At 36.3% G+C, this 26,918-nt stretch overlaps 1 protein-coding gene across 2 annotated transcripts in view; it reads left to right on the top strand.

The window, feature by feature from the left end:
- The first annotated feature begins 15,613 nt into the window (after positions 1-15,613).
- Positions 15,614-26,918, top strand: part of LOC150110440 (uncharacterized) — a 36,561-nt gene continuing 25,256 nt past the window's right edge. The window contains exon 1 of one of the 2 annotated variants that reach the window (XM_090393802.1): positions 15,614-15,688. The gene's annotated coding sequence lies outside the window, so the exon portion shown is untranslated. Of the gene's footprint in view, positions 15,743-26,918 lie in introns of both variants that reach the window. The other variant, XM_090393811.1, reaches the window with a different exon arrangement.

Below are 26,918 nucleotides of genomic sequence, written 5' to 3'. Positions count from 1 at the left end.
AACTCATATCCCCAATTCAGACCAAGAAAGGAGCAGCTCACACTGACCAAGAAAAAGCAGAAGCTTTGGTTGACAATTTGGAAACTCAGTGTGACCACTGAGCAGAAGTTATAAATAACATAACCCACTTGAATAACAACAAGGCTCCAGGTCCAGTCGGAATCACAAACAGGACAATGAAATTACTCTCCAGAAAAGCCATTGTGCACCTAGTAAATATTATCAATGCTATCCTCAGATTCAAATGTTTTCCCTTAGCATGGAAAACGGCTGACTTAACACCAATCAAAAAGATTGGGAAAAATCCTCAACTCCTTGAAAGCTACAGACCTATCAGCTTACTGTCCAGTCCAGGTAACGTTGCATAAAAAGTCAGTCTTACAAGGCTTCACTCATCAACAGATACTCTAGGTATTATCCCTAATGAGCAGGTCGGATTCATAAAACATCATTGCACCACACATCGATACACCGACTGGTTGAATTTATCACCACAGGTTTTAACTGGAACCTCCACACTCCTGTGGTCTTTATAGATGCTGCAGAGACTTTCCACAAGGTGTGTCACCAGGGTATTCTCTACAAACGTATCAAATTTAACATGCCAACTAATCTAATAAAAATCTTAGATAGTTACCTTAAAGACAGATTCATGAAAATAAAAATAAATGAAACCGTATCAAACAGACGCAAGATCCTGGCAGGTGTGCCGCAGGGTTCTCTTCTGGCTTTTCTGCTGTTTTCTATCTACATAGCTGATATTCCGCAAAATCTAAATTCAACAATCACAGCATTACATGTGAATGATACCGCTTTATTAGCAAGATCTCTCATTCCCAAACTAGCTATCAAAAGACTCCAAAACAGTATTCACACATTGGAGAAATGGTTGATCCAAACAAACCCACTGAAGAGTCCAGCCATTCTGTTTACCAAAAAGACGTTTCAGACCACGGAAGACATACACTTGCTAGATGTCAAGATCCCATGGCAGAGCAAAGTCAAATACCTCGGTGTCATGCTTGACAAAAAAACTCCAATTCATCAATCATATGAAACACATAAGCTCGAAGATATCCAAAGCAATCGCCCAGCTCTACTCCATGATCAACAGTAGACCTGAACTGGATATCCGGAACAAACTACTCATATATAAGATGGTAATACGCCCAGTCATCACTTATGCATCTCCTGCATGAACACACCTCGAATACAAATATTCAAAAACTGCTCAGCATACAGAACAAATGCCTGAAAATGATTCTGGATACCCCGTGGTTTATCAGAAACTCCCATATTCACAGAGAAGTCAACATTCCCTACATCGCATCCCTTCTCCATGATCTAGCAGCAAAGTTCTCACCAAGACAAACAATCATCCAAACCTGCTGATCAAGCAAGCTGCAGACTACAATGAAACAGAATTCTACAAATACAAAACACCCAAGTCAATTTTATGCTCAACTGACCACAGCTAATCACAGTGCCCTAACTGGGCAAGCTTAACGCTCAATAACTCTCCACTCAAAGAACTTCCCCTAAGACAAAGGGGAATATGAAAAACACTTATACTTCACCCAAAAAATCGGCAACGTTCTGCATTCTGCGAACTTTGGTATCTCTCCCGGCTGCGGCTCAATTTGAGAAGACTTCAATAAAGGACGAAATCGGTCTGGGTAGTGGTTCTTCCCATTTAACTACGTCCACAAGGGTGTGAGTACTTTGCATTTTGGAATACGGTACCTACTAAGTCAAGTGATATGACGTCATTAGCCTGTATACAAATGTAGCTCAGATGTGAATGGTTCAAGCGCAAAATATCGTTTTGTTTTGCTTTTCCTCTGGGAAAGAATTAAAACAAATATATAATTTCTTGTTATATTTAATGCATAGTTGAACCAAGGTATATATATATATATATAAAATAAGTTTAATGACTATTACCGAGAGAAAAGATGGCAAGATATATTTAACAAGATACTACTAGTTTAATAGTTTCGTTACAAGAACATCATCAGGTATCATACTCAAAGAAATATATAAAAAATTACAGAGACTTAAAATTGTATTAACAGAACAAGTGAAAAACAGTAGCATGTTTGAAAAAATGCAAGTATGAGTTCCATACAAACGAATACTACGCGCTGTCGCGAGTGCGCCAGTACTGAACAGAAGCAACGTGTGCGTCCGAGAGATTGTAACTCAGGCTGTTGTTGATATGAGAGGAATCTAGAGAAATTTCTCTTGATTCAACAATCTTTCTTTCGAGTTCATCGTAGCACACATGGATATTAGCAGTTTGAGTCCAGTTTACAATGTGCTGGCGGCCTTCGTCTGAGTTAGCAGAAAAGAGAACGTGGCTAGAGAGAGCGCTAGCTCTAGTCCTATTATAGGAGATATCTCTACGGTGTTCATCCAAACGTAGAAGGATGGATTTGGCAGTCTGTCCATAATAAGGCTTTCCGCAATCACACAAAATCTTGTAGACGCCTGGAAACTGAGTAGGAAGATGTTTCTGTTTATGTTTGCAAAGTAACGAACGAAGTTTTGGAAGCGTAGTGTAGCACGTTTTGAAGTTAAATTTCCTGAGGATCTTTGCCAGTTTTGGTGAAAGAGAGCTGATGTAAGGCAAGGAGATGAAGGCTCTTGGGGGGAGGGGGATCTTCAGCAGTAGTTGAGTGCCTGCGGGAAAGAAATTTGTCAATCTTCTTTGGAGAGAAGCCATTGTTAATAAACGTTTTTTTAAGAAAACTGAGTTCATTTATAATTTCTGTTTCTTCGGTAAGTAATGATTTATCTCGGTGGGCTAAAGTGGAAATAATACCACATTTTTGTGGAGGATAATGATGGGAGGAAGCATGAAGGTATCTGTCAGTATGAGTAGGCTTTCTAAAAATTGAGATTTTAATGTTCTCAGCACATCTGGTAAGTTTGAGGTCTAAAAAGGGAAGACAGTCATCCGATTCCAGTTCGAGGGTGAAAGAGATTTTTTCGTGGCACTTGTTTAGGTGGTCTAAAAATAAATAGAGGTTATTGATGCCGTCTTCCCAGATGAGGAAGATGTGCTGAGAACATTAAAATCTCAATTTTTAGAAAGCCTACTCATACTGACAGATACCTTCATGCTTCCTCCCATCATTATCCTCCACAAAAATGTGGTATTATTTCCACTTTAGCCCACCGAGCCAAATCATTACTTACCGAAGAAACAGAAATTACTTACCGATTACAGAAATCAGTTTCCAGGAGTCTACAAGATTTTGTGTGATTGCGGAAAGCCTTATTATGGACAGACTGCCAAATCCATCCTTCTACGTTTGGATGAACACCGTAGAGATATCTCCTATAATAGGACTAGAGCTAGCGCTCTCTCTAGCCACGTTCTCTTTTCTGCTAACTCAGACGAAGGCCGCCAGCACATTGTAAACTGGACTCAAACTGCTAATATCCATGTGTGCTACGATGAACTCGAAAGAAAGATTGTTGAATCAAGAGAAATTTCTCTAGATTCCTCTCATATCAACAACAGCCTGAGTTACAATCTCTCGGACGCACACGTTGCTTCTGTTCAGTACTGGCGCACTCGCGACAGCGCGTAGCATTCGTTTTTATGGAACTCATACTTGCATTTTTTCAAACATGCTACTGTTTTTCACTTGTTCTGTTAATACAATTTTAAGTCTCTGTAATTTTTTATATATTTCTTTGAGTATGATACCTGATGATGTTCTTGTAACGAAACTATTAAACTAGTAGTAACTTGTTAAATATATCTTGCCATCTTTTCTCTCGGTAATAGTCATTAAACTTATTTTATAATATTCCTACCGAGTAAAAATGAATTCTCCTAATATATATATATATATATTTTGAAAGTTTTTCCTGTATATATATATATATATATATATATATATATATATATATATATATATATATATATATATATATATATATATATATATATATACAGGAAAAAGGTAAAAAAAAAACTTTCAAGTTCTTTCTATCATCCAGAGTCAAGGCAACTCGTGGTAAAGGTGGTTAAGCTCTAATCATTATTCTTAATATTTACCCTTAATGCAAAGCACATCTCCTGGAGGAGATGTATGATATTATGTATTAAAGGCAATGGGCCACTACCCAGACCAGTTTCGCCCTTTATTGAGATCTCATCAGTGGGAGCCAGGCTAGAAATACCAAGATTTTAGTAATACAGAGCTTCTAAGTATAACAGAACAAGTTACCATAAGGTGTTTTAACCTTATTAAATAAAAATCTCAGGATGAGAGATAGATGTAGAAAGTATTTTACCTTGGGTATAATAAATGTTAAAGATACCAAACTATTTTAAACCTGGTTTTACAACGAGTTGCCTACACTTGCAATACTTGCAGGCGCAATGAAAACAAGGGTATTACGTTTATCGAAATATCAGTACCAGTAGATAGTCGGATTGACAACAAAGAAAACGAAAAAATTACAAAACATCGCGATTTGCAAATCGAAGTTGAACGAATCTGGCAAAAGAAAACGTAAGTTGTTCCTATAATAATAGGTGCTTTAGGCGCCATCCCCTAAAACATTGAAAAAATATCTAGAAGCACTCGAGTTAGATGGATAGAAAATTGAGCAGCTGCAAAAGGCCGATTTGTTCGGCACAGCTTTCATTTTCAGAAAGTATTTCCACAACTCATAGGCCCTTGTATATATATATATATATAAAAATCAGCTAACGCCTTTTTTATTCCCGTATACGGGGAGTAGGCGAGGCCATTTAGCCCTATCTAACTTTTGGAGACTGAGTGGGCAGTTCAATCTCCACTGGTACCAATCAGAGATAGATGGCCCAAGGCAATCACTAATTAAGCGGCACTCAGTGAAGAGAGACGGCTCAAATGTGCCGCCATCTCGTGGTCCCTAACCTTAACACAATATATTTAATGTCTGAAATAATGTGGGTTCTACGGTCGATTTTCTTGAGTTTACAGGACGAAAAACCCGACTTTCCGGGAGGAAAAACCTGCTTGCCCGTGCCAGAGATCGACTAACTCGGGAACCGGTCGAAAAAAGGCTTAGAAAAATTTCCTCTAGTCGCCGACTAGACTCGAAACAAAGTCTTCCTTCGTGCGGCCAAGCGCCATGGTTGGCGAAACGCGACATCCACTGAGACCTAATGACTAAAAACCGAGATAATTTATAAAGATTTTAATAAGAATAATACGACTAGTTTTTCGCTAATAACAGCCTTCATCAGGTATTCTTAAAGGACAGAAATAGTAATAAACATTGACGTATCAAAACAAACTGGAAATTACAGGTAAAATTGTCACACATAATTGATACATAAAAAACGTTGTATTTTTTCAAGTTGTTCTAACAGGCGTGCCATTGTTTATTGCAAGTGTGCGTGCAGGCTCACGTGAACGCCAATATTGAATAACTGCAGCATGGCTATCTGGGATGTTATAACTCAAATTTTTGTTTAAGTGGACAGGGTTCAGTAGGATTTTTCTTGATTCTACAATTTTCCTCTCAAACTCATCATCATAGTGAAAGATATTTTCTGATCTATCCCTGCAAACTTAGTGGCTTTGTTCATCATCATTGGGATTATTTGAAAAAAGAACATGTCTGGATTATGCAGTTGCATAAGATCTTTTGTAAGAGATGTCTCTCTTATGCTCTTCTATACGTTGTTCAATAGATTTGTTAGTTTGTCCAAAATAAGGGATATTGCAATCACCATAATTTATATACACCTGGATATTTTCGGTTGTGATGAGTAGGTTTTGGATGGCTGATTGGAGAACGGATTTTAGGAAGTGCGGTGAAGAACGTCTTGATATTATATTTTTTAAGGACTTTAGCTAATTTTTTAGAGACTGTGCTGATGTATGGAATGGAGATGCTACCTTTAAAATCAATAGTTTCTGTTGTGCACTGCCTGGGAGGGTCGAGAAGGAATTTCTTAATCGTTTTTTCAGAGTATCCATTTTGTTTAAAGATAAGAGTGAGGTGGTTTATTTCTTTTTGTAGTAAACTTTCAAAATATCTAGCAAAGTACCTCAAGTGTTTCTCCAATAAATCTTCATCTTTCATCAAAAACACCACAGATTTTGTTTCGCATATAAAAGATATTCCCATCAATGAAAATGACATTCTAGCACGTTTGGACATTATATCTTTATTTACTTACATTCCTACGGACGAGGTACTTACATTACTAAAGGACAAATTATCCAAAAAAATGTTTAACTTTATTAAAACATTGCATTCATTCTGGTTAATTCAGATATCGAAATTTTCTTTACCAAGAAAAACAAGACCTGGCAATGGGCAATCCTCTGTCCCCAGTTCTAGCTAACATCTTCCTTGAAGATTTTGAAACGAAAGCCATATCTTCCTTCTCATTTAAACCAAAAGTTTGGAAACGATATGTTGATGATATATTCATTATTTGGAGTCACGGGCACACATCTCTCACAGATTTTCTTCATCATCTAAACATCCAACATCCTAATATAAAATTTACTGCTGATCTAGAAAATATAACTCCTTAGCTTTCCTGGATGTCATGCTTACACGATGCTCTGAAAGATTAAAAATCTCTATGTACAGAAAACCTACTCATACTAATAGATATCTGCATAATCTTTCTCATCATTTTCCACCACAAAAACTTGGAACTATATCTACATTAGGACACAGAGCACGCTCTCTCTTGAATGAACCAGATGAACTACAAAAAGAAATAAATCACCTCACTCTTATCTTTAAACAAAATGGATACTCTGAAAAAACGATTAAGAAATTCCTTCTGGACCCTCCTAGGCAGTGCACAACAGAAACTATTAATTTTAAAGGTAGCATCTCCATTCCATACATTAGCACAGTCTCTAAAAAATTAGCTAAAGTCCTTAAAAAATATAATATCAAGACGTTCTTCACCGCACTTCCTAAAATCCGTTCTCCAATCAGCCATCCAAAACCTACTCATCACAATATAAAATATCCAGGTGTATATAAATTATGGTGCGATTGCAATATCCCTTATTTTGGACAAACTACAAATCTATTGAACAACGTATAGAAGAGCATAAGAGAGACATCTCTTACAAAAGATCTCATGCAACTGCGTTATCCAGCCATGTTCTTTTTTCAAATAATCCTAATGATGATCAACAAAGCCACTCCGTTTGCTGGGATAGATCAGAAAATATCTTTAGCTGGGATGATGAGTTTGAGAGGAAAATTGTAGAATCAAGGGAAATCCTACTGAACCCTGTCCACTTAAACAAAAATTTGAGTTATAACATCCCAGATAGCCATGCTGCAGTTATTCAATATTGTCATTCACGTGAGCCTGCACGCACACTTGCAATAAACAATGACACGTCTGTTAGAACAATTTGAAAAAATACAACGTTTTTTATGTATCAATTATGTGTGACAATTTTTACCTGTAATTTCCAGTTTGTTTTGATACTTGAATGTTTATTAATATTCTTGTCCTTTAAGAATACCTGAGGAAGGCTGTTATAAGCCGAAACTAGTCGTATTATTCTTATTAAAATCTTTATAAGTTATCTCGGTTTTTAGTCATTATATTTATTTTTTAAAATGTATCACAACAACAGTAAAAGCCGATTATCACATATATATATATATATATATATATATATATATATATAATGAAATGAGTTGAATGACTTAAACATAGAGTTACATAAAAGTGGGTTTGATAGCAAAGCACGACTAGTTTCGGCTTATAACAGCTTTCATCAGGTGACATTATAAAAGAAAAAACACTGAATGTTAAAAAAACTATGAACAACACAGAGTTCCTCCAATCGGCGACTAGACTTGAACTTAAGTCTGACTTCGAGCGACCCAGCGCAGAGGACGCAAGCGCCACTTCCACTTAGTATAATTTATTAAAATGATAACAAGTAAATACATAGTAGTAAAATATTTACATCATAAATATATACAGTATATACATACAGATTACATTCAGGTTTAACTCTTAATACCTTTGTACTACTGCTATGAGATCAATAACAAATAAATACATAGTAATAAAAATGAACACATCATAAGTAGATATATACATCATACGTTTACATTTGTTTTAACCTCCTTAGGGGTACTGTATTACTATTTGTTACAAGTAATTCATTTTGTGAATTTACTTCTCATAGTCTTTAACAGGGATCAGTTACATGACATTTCAATTAGTTACATTAAAGTTTAACTCTTAATATCTTTGTATTACTGTTATTACACAAATAAAAATAAATACACAGCAGTAAAATAGATACATCATTGATAGATATATTCATCATATGTTTGCATATGATTTAACCTCCTTAAGGATGTTAATACAATTAAGCTACTTCCACTGAACTGCACAGGCTTTTGTGAAATGTATATATATATATATAATACTAATGAATATATAATATATGTGTATGTGTGTGTGTGAAATGTATATATATATAATATATAAATAAATCGCAAATTTTTAAAAACTTAAGAAAAAAAGTGCCGGTACTGCGTACCGTTGCGTACCGCCAGAAAAAAGCACTGATGATAATAATAATAAATATATAATATATGTGTAGGTGTGTGTGTGTGCAATCTTCTTCTTCTTCTTCTTCTTCGCGTTATTCCTGCTTCCCATACAGGGTCCGCTTGTTACTTTAGATGCGACTTCTTGTTAGTACTACTCCCAACCGACCCGTCGCCTGGTCTGCCGCTGGGGGGATATATTTTTGACTGTAGAGGCGTATGTTCACGGGCCGGTTTGCCTATTTGCGGGATGAAAAACGCCAGATAAACTGGCGGAAAAAACCGCCAGTTTATCTGGCGGAAAAAATAAATACTATTTCCCTAATGTGTGCAATGTATATATAAAATAATAATAAATATATAATATATATAATAATTATATATATATATATATATTGTAATAATAATAAATATATAATATATGTATGATGATTCATTGACTGGGTTGAAATACATATTATAAAATGAGTTGAATGACTTAAACCGAGAGTTAGGTAAAAGGGGGTTTATTAGTAAAACACGACTACTTTCAGCTTTTAACAGCCTTCACCAGGTGACATTATAAAAGAAAAAAAAAACACTAAACACTGAAGGTCTAGTGTTTTTAAAAAAACTATGAACAACATAGAGAGGCTCTATACATAATTAGTATGAAAACGTTGTGGTTGTATTTAAAGCTGTTCTTTCGTTTGTTGCATTGTTAGGAGAGTGCGTGCTTGCAGCATCACGTGAACGCTAGTACATGATTATAGCTGAATGAATATAGCTCAAGTTATTATTTAGATGTTCAGGGTTGAGGATGATTTCCCTAGATTGAACGGTTTTTCTCTCCAATTCATCATGGCAACAAAAGATCTTAGTAGATCTGTCCCAGTGGACTGTATGACTTTGGGTTTCATCATTAGGATTAGCTAAGAAAAAGATATGGCTTGAGAAGGCACTGGCTCACTGTCTCTTGTAAGCAATGGCCCTCATGTGTTCCTGCTGGTGGTTTTGCATTATTGATAATAAAGATGGATTCAATACGCACAAGTTTTGCATCTTGTGAAGGGGGGGGATCAAGTAGCTTTTTCTATTTTGGTAAGGAGTGATTCTTTTGGGATAAATTTTGGAGAAGGAATAAAATTTAGACCTATACTAAGGATGCGTTTTTATTCGTCTGAAAGTATGTGAGAAGATTTGTTAATTACGACTTTGTCAAAGTTGATGTGTGGTTTTGAGAAGTTCCTATTATTTTGAACTCTTTTTAATGTTTCAAATTTTCCGATAAGATTTACTGTGCTATCATATAGATGTTATCATAAACATCTGTTATCACAAGATGCACGACTTCTGCATATTGAATCCATCTTTATTATCAATAATGCAAAACCACCCGTAGATAACATTACTTCGACGGATCCAAAGCAATTAAGAGTTTAAAAAATAACAGAGATATAATTATTCTTCCTGCAGACAAAGGTAATGCCACAGTTATTCTCAGCTCTGAAGATTACCAAAATAAGATGCTTGAATTACTACAAAGTGATACCTACTCAATACTTGAGAGAGATCCAACTCGAGAACTTCAAAATCCTACCAACAACTTATTGAAAACTACCACTGAACTATCTCGAAACATTCGCCTGTCTCTACGCTCTCTCCATCCTCTTATTCCGCACATATGGAGTTCCAAAAATCCATAAGGAAAACATCCCACTACGTCCGATTGTGGGAGGTATTGATTCTCCTACATACAAACTTTCTAAACCTCTTGCAAAATATCTCAAATGTTTTCAGGCAAGTCATCATTCTTTATCAATAACCCAGAGGACTTTGTTTCATACATTAAGGATGTGACAGTTAATGAAGGTGAAATCATGGCTAGCTTCGACATATTTTCCCGGTTCACTAATATCCCAACAGAGGAAGTCATAACATTACTCAAGGACAAGTTATCAAAAAAAAAAATTATGTTGGCCTTACTTACCCATTGCATCAAGTCCGGTTACTTTAGATTCCATGATACTATATACAAGCAGAATCATGGTCTGGTGATGGGTAATCCTTTATCCGCTGTTCTTGAAATATTTACTTGGAGGATTTTGAAGAAAAGTCTATCTCTACCTTTGCGTTAACACCTAAAGTTTGGAAACGTTATGTGGATGACGTTTTCCTCATTTGGAGCCATGGCCATGATTCCCCAATGGATTTCCTGGAACATCTCAATAGTCGGCATCCAAGTATAAAGTTCACAGCAGAGCTTGAAACTGACAGTTCCCTGCCTTTCCGAGATGAGAAACTGACCCGGTCTCCTGGTAAACTTAAAATTTCGATGTATAGAAAGCCTTCACATACTAACAGATATCTTCATAGTAAGTCCCAACACTTCCCTCCCCAAAAACTTGGAATAATTTCTACCTTGGAACACAGAGCTCGCTCTCTTCTTGATGACCCAAATGAACTTCAAAAAGAAATCAACTATCTCAAAACTACTTTCGTACGTAATGGATATTCTAAAATAATTATTGAAAAATTCCTTCTTAATCCTCCTAGTCATCACACAGAAGAAATAAATACATTTAAAGGCAATATATCTATTCCTTACATAAGTTCAGTTTCACAAAAATTAGCCAAGGTTCTAAAAAATACAATAGCAGAACTTTGTTCACTCCACTTCCAAAAATCTGCTCCTTAATAAGCCACACAAAACCATGTCATCATCTTAAATTTCCTGGAGTGTACAAAATTTGGTATGATTGTGATATTCCTTATTTTGGCTAGACAGACAAACCTATTGAATTACGCATGGAGGAACAGATGAGGGACATTCCTTACAAGAGACAGCGAGCCAGTGCCTTCTCAAGCCATATCATTTTCTTGGCTAATCCTAATGATGAAACCCAAAGTCATACAGTCCGCTGGGACAGATCTACTAACATCTTTCATTGCCATGATGAATTGAAGAGAAAAATCGTAGAATTTGAGGAAATTATCCTCAACCCTGAACATAATAACTTGAGCTACAATCTCCCAAATAGTCATTCAGCTGTAATCATGTACTGGCGTTCACGTGTTGCTGCAAGCATGCACACTCACAACAATGCAATCGTCGATCTCTGGCAGGGGTAGGCGGATTTTCCCTCCCGGAAACGCAGGTGTTTTATCCCGTAAACTCAAGAAAATTGACTGTAGTAGCCCCACATTATTTCAGACAGTAACATATCTTGTTAGGTACCAAGAGATGGCAGCACTTGTTTGCCATCCACTTAATCAGTGGTTGCTATATATATGTAATTAGTGATAGAAATGGGTGAGCTATCTCTGATTAACTACCGGTGGAAATTGAGCTGCCCACTCAGTCTCCTAAAGCTACATAGGGTATAAAGGTACCCTGCTTTCCTGTTTTATAGGTTGGTACGCAACCGGAAACAGGAAGTTGTGTTCACCTCCGATTTCTTATAATATGAGTTTATCATTTCCATATTCACTCTGCAACAGGCAGGTGTTCACGTGAGTTTTGAATTAATCTAAGTTAAATCAGTGCAATCATTGTTCAAAATGAGTAAAACAAATAGTTAGTTTATGTCAATGAATAAGAAAAGGAAGGCTGGAGGCAGAAATTATTGAATCTACTTGTGATCCTGTAAAACAGAAAACTAGCACCGAAAATATACTTGGTGAAGAGGATCACGAAACCAACACCGAAGATCCACGTGGTCAAACGGTAGATGATTCTGATAATGATTGGCCCGAATGTTGGACACTTTTGCAGAAAAATGACTTCTGCGAGAGAAATGAATGGTAAGAATAAAATGTTGGGCTGTGAAGTGTGTCGTGATGTCGGAATTCTTTTCATCGATACACACATGGGAACGAAAATTTCAGCGGAATGGGCAGATGGTAAAATCAGTCATTTTCGAGAATCTCGAAAACAATAGTTAATGCCATTAAGAAAAAAGATCTACGATTATAAGGAGAATGCAGCGCACAAAGTGTGCTAACAAAACGAGACGACAAGGGTATTTCGGAGGATATGTTATAAGTGTGGAAGTTGCTATAACAACATCTTCATGGTGAGTACCGGCATGTTTTATTCCAGAAAAAAAGCACTGATTATTATATATATATACATTTCACACACACACACACACACACACACACACACACACACACACACACACACACACACACACACACACACACACACACACACACACACACACACACACACACACACACACACACACACACACACACACACACACACACACACACACACACACACACGTGTGTGTGTGGGGGGGTGTTCATATATACATTTCCTACCAATAATTGTCTGGATGTTCCTGTTATTAGAAGTTATGGAACATTCCAGGTTTGTTATTAACATACGAGGGTGGTCTGAAAAGTTCTCGGCCTAACAATGAAAAAACGAATTTATAATTTCAAAATTATTTTTATTTTTCAATATAATCTCCCTTAAGACTAACCCATTTATTCCAGCGCTATTATCCCTTCCCTGTAGTGGTTCTCAGTAAGATCTGCAAAATACCCCTCTACAGCTGCTTTCTTGATTCGAAGAAAAACTCTAATCGTAGAGGAAGCGATTTAATTTTGGGAAGAGATAGAAGTCAGAGGGAGCAAAATCTGTGGAATAGGGTGGATGTTCCAACAGTTCATAGTGTAGATCCCTTAATTTTCCCATTGCCAAAACACCACTGGTCAAATACATTGTCCTGATGAAAGATGATTTTTTTCCCTTCTGCAAACCGGTTCTTCTTTCACAAATTTTTCCGTCTAGTCTGGTTAAAAGATCGAAATATTATTCCCCGGTTATTGTTTTATCCTTTTCAAGATAATTAATAAACAAAATGCCTTTAGCATTCCAAAACAGTAATGCCATGCCCCTTCCAGCTGATTGAACCGACTTTGTCTTCTTTGGTGCGGAACAACAGGTTTCTCTCCACTGTTTTGATTCTAGTATGTAATGGTGAATCCAAGTCTCATCCAAAGTAACAAATCGATGCACAAAATCAGTTTTATTCTTGTTAAAATGCTCCAAGCAATGTTCAGAGATTTTCGTGCGACTGCATTTTTGATCTACTGTGAGCAATCGCGGCACCCATCAGGCGCAAAGCTTTTTTATTTGCAATTCTTCATGAAAAATCTATCCTACACTTTCTGTTGAAATGCCTATAGTCTCAGCAATTTCATGAACTTTGTCTCGCCGATATCCAATACCACATTGTGTACTTGATTAATGATTTATGGTGTTGTTACACTTTTTGGACTTCCTTCACGTGGATCATCTTCAGTGCTGGCACGGACACGTTTTAAACCCAGCAGCCGATTTCTTAATTGTCGAAAACGAAGGTGAAGGATGCCCATAAACCTTCCATTTGGCATTAAACTTTCTTTTACAAAGAATATTATAACCGTATGATACTCAGTTTTATCGATTTCAAGGGATACAGACAACACTTTTGTTTCAGACAGCTGTATAAAACAAACTATTTGATGGAATGACTTGCAATTTCACATGGATGCTTATGACAGATGTACCAACTTAGAAAAAAAAATCGTGCGGATAGAGTTGCCATCTATGGTCGAGGCCGCGACCTTTTCTGACCACCCTAGTAAAAACAGTGTATAGATGGTAGGAAGCAGTATTTCACAATAGCAGTTGAATACAGGTGGTATTGCAACACTAGGCGAATTTATTGACACCAATGCGACGGCTTAGAGTGTTGTCATCCTAAGCCGTCGCATTGGTTTCATGTCCATACCCGCCATTACCGCCCAACTGGAATATTCAAAGTCAACGGTTGGCGATGTGGTCAACAAACTGAAGACGTTCTGGCATCATTAATGGATTAAAACACCCATGGAGGCTACCGAAAATGACTGACAGGGACAAGTGGGTGTTAAAATTGGTGGCACTCAAAAACTGGCACATTATCTTTAATGAGTTACAGAGCTCCAATAACACCATGCGAGAAGTAATACTGTACATAAAGAACTTTATTTGCTGAGTTTCCTCGTAAAAGCAATAATATGCAAGCTGACCATCACAACAAAGATCAAGGCGGCTCGTCTTGTCTGGTGCAAAGAGCGCGTGAACTGTACAAATGAGCACTGGAAAAAAGGTACTCTGGAGCGATGAATACGGTTTATCTGTTTCCATTCTGATTGCAGGGTGTGGAGGCAGCCTGGTCTATGCTTGTTACCATTGTGTGTTATATCCACAGTAAAGTTTGTTCGTGGTGAGTAATGGTGTGGCGGTGCATTCAGCTGGTTTGGAGTGGTACCATTGGTCGTTGTCCGTGGTTCCATAAAGGCAACTCAGTATCTTGATATTCTGGATAATCAGGTGCTGCCTACACTGTGGAGTTTTTATGGAAAGGACCCATGTCACTATCAAGACAACAACGCCCCATGCCACAAAGCTGCAGCTGTTATGGTATGGAAGAGATGGGTGTTAAATGATTGCCCTGGCCTGCACAGAGTCCTAACCTGAACCCCATATGACCACCTGTGGGATGAATTGGAGCTGCGATTGAAGTCCAGTGCAACACGTCCTCGATGTGTCGCTGAACTCATTGCTGCTTTGATGGAGGAATGGAGATAAATTCCACCGATATTAAGGTTCATTTAGTGGTATTTATTGTAAATTGGTTAATTGTCCCAGTTATTGGTAGTGTGTGTGTGTGTGTGTGTGTGTACGTGTGTGTGTGTGTGCGTGCGTGTGCGTGTGTGTGTGTGTGTGTTAACTTCCATGTTGCATCAAACTGTAATAGTTTGTTGTTGTTTTTTTAGAATATATAAGAAGACATGTCAGAGAGCGGTTTTGAAGAAATCTTATATATATTTATTTATTTCATATATATATATATATATATATATATATATATATATATATATATATATATATATATATATATATATATATTTTTTTTTTATTTTTTTATTTATTTATTCATTTAAAATCCTAGAGGGCATTATATGCAATTGGTACAAGAGAGGCACGAGTTCAATCTTTAAATGGAGACTTGTTGGACTCGGCAAGGGTTTATTTAGAAGATTGTAATTTAAAATTAAATAAATAATTTAAAATAATGAATGAATTGAATCTTCAGTAAGTCTTGATAGCTGTTTATTCCAATTTGTTATGTGGTATTGTTATCTGCAGGTTATATATTTTTGTATCCTAAATACTATGTTGTACATAGTTTTTTTGTACTTGTAATTTTGTTTTCTCTATTTTTGAGTGTGTATAGTGAAGTCATGTTTTTAAGAAAATTCAAATGGAAATATTTAAAAGTAGCTGTCTTTAATACGATTGATATTGTGTACGGAGTAGTATCTGGAAATATGGATGTTTTGCAGTAACCTCATGTAAACTCTTTCTGCTTGTGAGAAAAACTAGCAAGTGTTTGTAATTTGCTGTTTAATGAGATTTGAAACACTGTGTGTGTGTGTGTGTGTACGTGCGCGCGCGCTTTTATATGTAATTGGACGCATATGTTTCAGTGGTTAGTGAAATTTACGCAGAGCAGAATACCCCTTTCTTCGGAGTAGAATTTCAGAATCGCAGTGTTCTTTATGGGAATCAAAACAGTGTTGATCAGTATTTCCTTAGTTTATGTTTGGAAATCATTCTGATTTGTTACTACATCTAAGTGGTTTTACTATAAATATACTTGAATATGAAGAAGGCAGGTGAAGTATTTTTGAGAGTAATATCAGACGAAGGCTCCTTAATTTCAGTACTGCTTATTTGTTTCAAATCATCCGTTTAATTAGCAGATGGTTCTAATTTCAATAATGATGAATATCTGTTTTCAGGTTACTTTTTTATACTAGTTTGAAACGAGTTTGCCTACAAAGGCTGCTGGCTTTTGAGAGTCAGTAGAACCCAAACTTTTCTAACACAGACTAATTTTGAAAATCAGTGGCTTCAATGCCAGTGAATTTTTTTTTTTTTTTTTAGGTAGGAGATGATTTTTCGTTCTCCTAGTACAATTTCACAATGATTGCCATCCAAAAGGTAATATATTCTAATAATAATAATAATAATAGGAAGGCCTGCATAGCTCAGTGGAGATGCCATGTGCTTTCCATGGCACTAAATTGCCTGATTTGATTCTAGTCGCCGACCAGAACTTTTAGTAAGCCTTTTTGTGACAAATTCCCGAGTTATTTGATCTCTGGCACAGGCGAATTGGTTTTTTTTGTCCTGTAAACTCAAAAAAAAAAAAAAAAAATTGACCGTGGAACCTACGCTATTTTCAAACAGCAAACATTGTGTTAGGATTAGGGACCATGAGATGGCGGCACTTGTCAGTCACCTCCTTTCACCAGGCATCATGATATTAGTGATAGTCTTGGGCCAGCTATCTCTGATTGGCTACTGGTGGAGATTGAACTCCCCCCCCCCCTCAGTCTCCAAAAGTTAGAGCTAAAACTGCCTCGCCTACTCCCTATATGGGAATAAAAAGGTGTTAGCTTATGTCTTGGTAGATCAGTTGGTAAATGCTACTGTTTGTTTATGTGAATTCTGTGATTTCAAATCTTGTACCATATATTTAAAAAGCTTGTCCTAGACAAGTTTCAATAGCTTTGAGCTTATAAGGTTTGCCTTTATATATAAAAGATGGTTTTCACTTTTTGTGCTGTTCTACAAAAACAAATTGGTGAACATTTAGAGAGCCAGGAAAATTTTGCTATGCATTTTAATGATTCCTTTCACCGAAGTTCGCAAAGGGTATCCTGAGGTAATCGTAATATGGCATTAATAATACAAATTACTGTTATGAGTTGTGTATCATGTTTCAAAGTGTGCTTTGTGACTCATTTATTTGAATATTGCCAACCAGTGTTCTCTTCTTTCTCTAGTGATAGTCTTATATCAAGGAAGAAATATATACAGAAGCTAATAAATTCTATTGTACATGGGAGTTATTGGCTAGTTACTATATAGCTTTATAGCTGCAGCCTTATCTATTTTTGTAATAACACTTATCCTTTAACAGTTTGTTGCGAAGTCTATTCTGAGAGTCTGTTCCTAGAATCTGCCTCAGCATATGCTATATCTTTATCATAGGCTGCCTCACTTCAAGTTTCCATCATTGCACCCAAGGGTTCATTAGACTAGGATCTGCCATTCACACAGAATGTGTGAATGCAGATCCTAGTCCACAAAGATACCTTCGTGACCAAGGTTGAAATATTGACATAATCTGTGTAACTAAATAAATTTAGTTAGTATTATCTATAGATTTATTCAGCTAATTATCAACATAAGTATTGAAATCTCTTCTTAAACACCTGACTGTTACAGCTAATTATCAACATCATAAGTATTGAAATCTCTTCTTAAACACTCGATTGTTATCACTGAAACCAAGTGACACAATGAAGTTATGTTTTCCCTATAAATCTCATCCACAAAAGGTTTTAAAAATCTGGTACTGTTGGTCTGCTAGAGTTATAGTTACTCTGGAAGTCCTAGAAACTATGTCTGACACTTTTACTTCCATTCACTTCACTAAGAAAGCTAATGGTCTCTCATTGGGTGATTCAACAACAGTGGCACGTGTGGCAAGTGATTAAAGAGAAAAGTAATTATTAACACGTTTCTTGAAAAACTACAGAAGCTGTTCCAAAGAGCAGAGGTAGATGGAATGAAGGAAAATGAGAGGGTGGTTTACTATGTATGAATGTTGACAAGTGGTGCCTCTAGATTAGAGACGCCACTCATGATTAGAGGAAAGAGGTGACCAGTTCAGTGGAACAATACTCACAAAAAGTGCCTATAAAAGTCATAATGTAAAAACAAGAACACCTATGGGGGGAATTACTGGAGGGTAACTGAGAGAGAGCAGGTCATGTATTATTATTATTATTATTATTTCGGGCGACTCCAGGAGTCCTTAGACTCATCGAGGGAGGCCCTAAACATCATGTCCACACAACTATGCAATTACATTCTCACAGTATATATCATACCTTGTCTTGAACTCGTTCACCGTCATAGCACCCACAACAGACTCTGGCAGCTTATTCCACTCATTTACCACTCTAAAAGTAAAGAACCCAGCTCTAACACCCCTGCTAACCACACTCTTGCCCAGCTTCCATAGGTGTCCCCTAGTTCTCCCACCACCAGTCCTGATCTCAAAAATATCCTCTGAATTAATCCTATAGAATCCCTTTAGCAATTTGAATGTCTCAATCATATCTCCCCTCCTCCGCCTATCAACTAGTTTCTGCAACCCACAAATCTTCAACCTGTTCTCATATGGTTCATTCCATAGACCTGTTATCATTTTAGTCACTCGCCTCTGGATCCTCTCCACCTCCTCCCCATCAAGAAGGAACCGAGGTGACCAAATCTGGGCACAGTAGTTGAGATGAGGTCTTATCAAGGCTCGGTACAGAGGTACAATAACTTGCTTGTCTCTGCTCGTCAAGGTTTACTATGTTTGAAGTTGCACTATGTATGAATGTTGACAAGTGGTGCCTCTAGATTAGAGATGCCACTCATGATTAGAGGAAAGAGGTGACCAGTTCAGTGGAACAATACTCACAAAAAGTGCCTATAAACATTAGGCAAATTGTCCTCTTGATTTTTGCCAGAATATTATCAAAAGCAAGCAGGAATGAAGTAGGATCTTACTTGCAGATAATTAGATAGGACTATGTTTTAATAGTATTGAAATTCACTAAGTTGTCTTCATCCCATTTGAGAATGAGATTAGTGATTATGGAAACATTGGTTATATGAGATCAAAAAACTTTAGCCATTTGAGTGCTGCATGGTTTTTCAAATGTTGAGTACTGTCATCAGCAAAACTATAAATAGGATTTAAAGTTAGAGAAAATCATTAAGCAGAGGAGAAAGAGCATGGGTGACACTATAGAATCTGGGATACTCCACTTTTAATAAAGAAATCTGATGCGATTAATCCATCCACCATGACATGCAGTGGACTAAAGAGTTGGAGGAAAAGACATGTTGTCAAACTGTCTTATTTTTGCCTTTTTTTTAGGTGATGTTTATCATAGGTTATCAGAATGTCAGCATTGGATTGAGGATGGGCAGAAGTTATGCTCAACAGACTTAATGAAGGACCATAAGGCTTGACTGTCAGTTTAGTAGGAGGCAAGCTTATTGCATCTCACCCTTACAAAATCTGCATAGGATTCGGTGATATTTTGCACGTTTCTTGCTCTAATGTAAGCTGAATGAGAAGCTGGAGCTCTTGACCTGAGCTATTAAACATGTGCCATATTTTTATCATGGACTGCAAAGTCACATATTTTAGTGAACCAGACCTTGGTTAAGAGTCAAGAGTTTGCAGTGGAATGGATAATAGAGGCTCATTTCAGTAAAGATTATTTCAGTTATTAGTTTAGAACAATTGTTTGGATTAGGCTAGTACAGCAAACAGCAATCAAATCATAGAAAAAAGGGTGTAGAAATCTCATAGATAAAAGCAAGGATTCTAGGTTTAATAGCCTTTGGTGAGGAATATCTGATTTGACAAAAGTACATGTTTTTCCCTTTTTTTGCAGATTGCATCATACAAGATGTTGCTGGGATAGCAGAGTTCAATTGTCATGTAAGATGCCAGCCAAGGTTCGGTTATGAATAACAGATCAGGTTTGATGTCTGTAAATGGTGGTGTTATATAATTAATGTTTGTATTGATTTCCTGGGCGTTCGTGAAATGTATATGGGCATGTAAAGAATGAAATTTTGTTATTTTGGCCTTTCTTTGGGGGGGGGGGGATATTATCATCATCAATCATTGTCAATCCACTGCTGTATGAGGGCCTTTCTAAGATTACTCAAATTGTCTGTCCATATCACTCCTGCAAATCTGATATTATTAATCCACCGTGATTTAGGTTGGCATCGTGGTCATTTTTCCTCTTGTGGAATCCAATCCAGTACTTCTTTTGTCTATCGTTCATCTTGTCCTCGAGCAATATGCCCAGCCCATTACCACTTCAGATGTTTCACTCTTCCTATGATGTCAGAGACTTTGGTGTGATTTCTTATCCACATATTCCTTTTGTGATCCAGTCTTGTGATACCAAGCATACTTCTTTCTATACTAATTTGTGTTCTTAATTTTTGAATTTCCTCTGCATTTAGTGTCCATGTTTCATAGCCATATGTCAATATAGGAAGAATATGGTGGTTAAAAACTTTTCCACCCAAGCATCATGCATCTTTTAATTTTGTCCATGATATTTTGTTCCATTGATATCTGTTGTTCTAAGTATATGTAATGAGCTACTTGTTTAATTTCATCATTATTGATTTTTATTATTTCTGGTTGGACATAGCTATTGAACATAACTTTGGTCTTCTTTAGGTTTATCTTTAAGCTAGCTGTTTTGCTAGCAATTTGAAGTTCATGGATATGAGTCTGTCGTTCATGCGCAAGTGAAGTAAAGATAACTGTCATCTGCAAAGCATAAATCTCTTAAATATCTTCCATTTATCTTCAGACCTTTCCCTTCCCAATCAAGAAGTTTGAATATTTCTTCTAGGCATTTTGTGAATAATTTTGGAGATATTGTGGCACCCTGTCTCATATCTCTGTATTTCCACAGTAGAGATGTTTGCACTGAAATGAATTGCTGCTGTGGCATTGATGTATAATGATTTGATGGTCCTGGTGTATGGCTCCTCCACTTGTTGGTTTCGTAATTCTTTAAGTATTGTGCACGTTTCAGAGGGGTGTATATATAATTTTTTTATTATTTATTTTTTTTTACATCTGCAGTGATGCTAGCATTTTTATATGGTTATCTTTTATGGTAGAGTTAGTGCAGATAACTTAGAGCTAGATCATGTTGCTTAGTTGAGGGACGTGCATATAACTCGCAGACTCCAAGTGTAGCCTCAACAGCACTCTCTATGCATAGATGTACTCAGACTCCCTCCAGATATGACATGGCAGAGGAAACAGCTGATTGGGAAACCTCCAGGAAACATCTTACCATTGGATTTAGTCCTCTGTTGAATTTAGCAGCCAACCTGTGGAAACAGTTACCACTGTACCTTCAAACAGAGGAGGTACTGGCTCCCTAATTTGTTAATAAGTGTGTTCACTTATGTGCAAATGAAAATTTCTGTGTTCTGAAAGGCCATCACCAACACTACATACAAGGGTGGGTGGGTGGGTGGGTGGGATGGAGGGAAAAAACCAGAGATCCTGCTCTGGAGGAAAAACACGGTAGAATCCACTTCATGCTTCTAGTCAGCAGGTAGATGTCGTTTCACTGGGTGATAAAAGATATCTGTCACCTAGAAGTCTAGTTGGCGTATCCTCCATCTAGGCAAGATGTGCAAATAAGGCAACAGTACTCTTCTGTGAGCCATACCATCAATCAGAACATGCAGTTCAATTGGCTGCATTTTGCAATACTATTACATTAATGGTGCCCAAATTAATGAACAGATGTATTATACCTCTTTACAGCAGCTAGAGGACAGTTTTTTTGCCATTGGGAAAGGAAAAATTAAGAAGAAATGTATTGTTTTCATCTATATATTATTTAAGTGTACACAAATACAACTGTGTGAAATATCTTCACTACCAGCTTATAGAGAAGTTGACATATCAAATTACCCTTTTATCCTATAATGTATAGAATTATACATTTGCCATTATATATTTCATAAAGGGAGTGTTCATTATGGAATACAAGAGCAGTATCCAGTTTGGTTGGCAATCTTATAGTATAACCTTTCTCCAGCAGGCTGTGAATTCAAATCTCACTGTAGGCTTTGGGTGCTTGTGAATATCTTCAGGTTATGGAATTTTTGTTGCCTGATACGAAATGAATACCCTGCTTATTTGGAGATCTGAAATGGCTTGAAAATGTTTGATGTTTTGTCTCTACAGCTGAGGATTGCAACTTTTCATGTGTGAGATGTATGTTTAAAAAAAGTATACTGGTAGCTTAGTCGTGAAGATTTCATACACAAGCTTTTGTTTACTTGCAGTTAGATAACATAAGGATGAAAATCAATATAATTTCTTGTGTTATTTACTGTAGCAAGAGTGACTTAGTGGCGACGAAAGATCTAGGAAGAACACCTGGAATTTAAATACCAAAATCATGTAGAATATTCTATTAGCTTTTCTTAAGAGAAGACTACTATTCTTTTAGTAATTTTAAAACAAGAAATCATTGGAACTTCACAAATTCCATAATTCTTTACATTTCTGCCAACGTGGTTAGTTGAGTGACATTACTCTCCAACTTACGGGCTCTGTTTTAATCCCACTATGTTGTGATATAGAAGTATGTCTTTAGGTAATTTCATTACCTTGTGTGACACCACTTGTTTAATGGAGGCCTGAATTGAAGTGGCTGGAAAAATTACAAAAAAAATGATCTAGTGTTTCTAAATTACTCAACTTTGTTTTGCTCATGGTACTAACATGTTAATGATTTGCAACCTTCCACAAGTATAACTTTTTTTTTTTTAATAAAAAAAACAACTAAAATACACCTTATTGTTTCATGAACGTTGTGTTTATAGGATATTTAATTATACTCTTGTTGGTGTTGAGGATGTGCACGAAAATGTTAATGAGTGCTAGTTCTTTCATTAGAATTAATGTGATAGCAGACACTGTGAGCAGACTTAAAGATGTGCAGTCCAGAATGTCAGCATGTTTGATTACTGCCATAACCAGATGAGATCCTAAATATAAAAGCCACTGGGAAATTTTTTCCTTAAAAAAAAAAAAAAAATTGCAATTGTGACAAGAATGCTATTATTCACTCAAGATTATTATTATTATTATGTGACACCTCCAGGGAGTCCAAAGACTCATTGAGGGAGAGTGTGTTCAACGTGCTCAAACTTGCTTAACTTTTTGCGAGCCATTAGTAGCAAAGGCTCTACCAATCAATCAACCTTTGCTGGCTATTTCTTGGTGTGTATGCACTGTTTGTTTATTATTATTATTAAAAAAGAACCTCCAGGAAGTCTTATCCACAATGAGGCCAATGCTATTCATCACCATATCAAATGGCAATCCATTCCAATCATGCACCACTCTGGGAGAAAAATTTAAGCAAAATACAACTTCCAAACATTTCTTCCATGAAATGAAAAATTCCATATATTGAAATTTTGTATGGCCCTTTCAAAATTTTGTCTCAATCATCTCACCCTCTTTCTTCTGTTTGCTATTGCCTGCAGTCTACAAATTCTCAATCTGTCTTCATAATCAGTATTCCACAATCCTGATATCATTTTTAACACTCCTTTGCACTCTTTTTACTGTATCATAATCACCATGGAAACCAGATCTGTGTACAATAATCCAAGTGATCTTATCAAGGCCTTGTAAAAAGGCAAAATGACTTATCTTTACATGTCAAGGTTTGTTTCAGCATTGCATATTATTCCCCGAGTTGTATTTGCAATCTTTGCTATATGGCCCTTGAACTTTAACTTGTCTTCCAAAACTCCAAGATCTTTAGCCTGATCGTTTTTTTTTTTTTTTTTTTTTTTGTCCCACCAGTATAATGTGACATTGGATATCTAATCACACCAAAGTGCATAACTTTACATTTACTAATATTGAACTGATAGCCATTTTCACATGCCCATGATTCCAGCCAAATCATTCAAATCTTCTGCAAGCACTGCATATCAGCAGCATTCCTGATTATCCTACCTATCTTTACATCATCATCAGCTTAATAGCTGCATGATACATGTTAAATCCTTCCCAATGTCATTAATATACAGATTGGATAACGATGGACCAAGGACTGATCCTTGGGGCACACCTGGTTACTTTAAATCATGCAGACTCGCATCTCCCGCATAATATTTTTTTTGATATCTGTCAGTCTGCCATCCTCTTATTATCCATGCCAATAATTTATAATCCAATCCCATATTCTCCAATTTATGCAAGTCTTTCTGGCTATATTCTGTCGGAGGCCTTGGCAAAATAAAGAATTTAATGGTATATCCGTTCCACTTGCCTAACTCAATGGTAAAATTATAGAATAATGAGAGCAAGTTGCTGAAACAATACCTTCCCTTTTTTAATAAACCTATACTGTTCATTGCAAATTATAGTTGCTCTGTCAATCCATTTTTGTATTCAAGTCCTAAACCAACTTTTCCAAAATCTTCACCACCACTCCACAGATGTTGATAGTTGGATACATCAGTCTTTACCACCCTTGTGCAATGAGATTACCATACATTCTTTCCACTCCTGTGGAATATTTTCTGTTTTGAGACTCAAATTATATACAGGAAAACCTTGCTTAATGCGATTAATTAATCCATCAATTAATGCATGTTAAGTGAAATCACGTTAAGCAAATACAATAAAAAATAGGAATAATTATAATTCATCCATCAGTTAGTGTTAACTACAGTATTGGAAAAAATTAGTTTGGAAAAAAAATTACAGTATAATTTATATTAGAGGATAAAATCATCAAAGTTAATAAAATTCAATTGTTTAAATTTTGATTTAATGTCTAAAAAATTTGATTGAGCTACTTTTTTTTACAAAAAAAATTAAGTAAAGATGTTTGAATCGTGCTTGACTTTTTCATCTTGTCATGCAATTTGCAATAGCTGGTGATCACTTTATCAAGATTAATGCAGACTTGGAAGCTTCGTTCCATATCAGGTCAGCATCAAACAAAATTTCCTTAGCATACTTATGTGATTGAAAACTAGCTCAAGTTCTTTTGCAATTAACTTCTTAGTCATGACATTCTCTTCTTGTTTGCACTCCTTATCTTCTTCTTCATATGCTCTCTGTTCTTCTAGTCGAAGGAGATCATTCTCGCTTTAATGCTCTGAATGGGAATCAAGCAAGTTTCTTACATCTTCATAATCCAGTTCATTAAATCCAAGTTTTTATCCAATTGTGCTGATTTCTTCAATAATGTTAGATCCTAGATTTTGCACACGATAAACTAACATAGGCTTCAGTTTAAAGTTGCCTTCTGCATTGCCTCCTAATAAAAGCATAAGACGATCTTTAGATGCTTTGTATCCTGGTTGAGATGTTTCAGTTTTAGCTAGGAAAGTTTTTGTTGGTATATGCTTCCAAAAGAGACCAATTTTGTCAACGTTGAATATTTGCCAATATCATAATCACCCTCCTGAATTATTCTTTGCAACAAAATATATAGCATGATATCCCATAAGTGCCAATTGCAGAATTCTTATTCAGTTTGTGTAACTGCTTTAGTAACTCATCCACCTGAGATGTAACATTGAGCAATAAGCTCAATGTTGCATACACCATGTTGATAGCTTTTAGCAAAATAGCCATTCATTATTTGAACAATCTCTTCTGAATCAGTCACCCACATACCATCTGCATTCAGTATAGTTATTCTTTCATATTAATTCTTTCTTTTATTTGGAGCATGACTTCTAGCTGGTTATAATTTTCATATCTGACATCAACCTTATTCATATGGTATTCCTTCCACATCTTTTTCTTTTTTTATACAAGTCCCTTGCTTAGATTACACATCCATTTCACTCCTGTTCTGTTTATTCTTCAAACTCTAGGGACACATTCTGTTTCGCGTCATTTAAGTATTTTTCACACTTCCAATGCACTATCCTTCCCATCCGACAACTGATACCATGGCACAGAACCCAGCATACTCCTCAGGTGGTCATAATTTCCTGCTCTGTAGTTCAGCATGTAACCTTTTGTGAATGGAATATTCATTAACTTAGCCATTTCCCAAGTGAGTACTACATGATCACTATCACTGACTGGAGGCAGAATAATGACATCTTTAACTAAAATCCCCTCTGACACTATAATCAGATTTAACACTTTGTCCTCTAGTTCCTTCTGTCACATGCGGCTTGAAGAAGCCGTGCTACAGTTCAATAAATTCAGTTTGTTCTCATGAGATTTTACAGCTCCCCAATCAATGGTAGCTGTGAATTTAATTGGATAATTAAAGTCCCCCATTATGATACTCATTTTTCACCTATCTTTATTTGGTAATGCATTTCTTCAACTTCTAACAATTGATCCACTAAGTCTTGTTAGATTCAACTCACACCAGATGACTTCGTACTCACTGTTATATTGAAAAACTGTTACTAGTATTGCAGTCATGGGGTCTCAGCTCTTAACTGGATTCAAGTCCTCTAATATCATTAGCAGCACACTCCCTCCTCTCCTATCTTATCCATCATTCCTTAAAATACTGTACCTGTTATGTTTGATATCAATTAGGTAATGCATTTCTTCAACTACTAACAACTGATCCACTAGGTCTTGTTAGACTTCACCTCACACCAGATGACTTCATAC

Source organism: Typopeltis vanoorti, chromosome 1, assembly GCF_054136105.1.
Source record: "Typopeltis vanoorti isolate ZY-2024b chromosome 1, IOZ_Tvanoo_1.0, whole genome shotgun sequence".
Taxonomy (NCBI): Eukaryota; Metazoa; Arthropoda; class Arachnida; order Uropygi; family Thelyphonidae; genus Typopeltis; species Typopeltis vanoorti.
The sequence above is the reverse complement of the archived record's forward strand: the minus strand, read 5'-3'. Positions and strand labels throughout refer to the sequence as shown.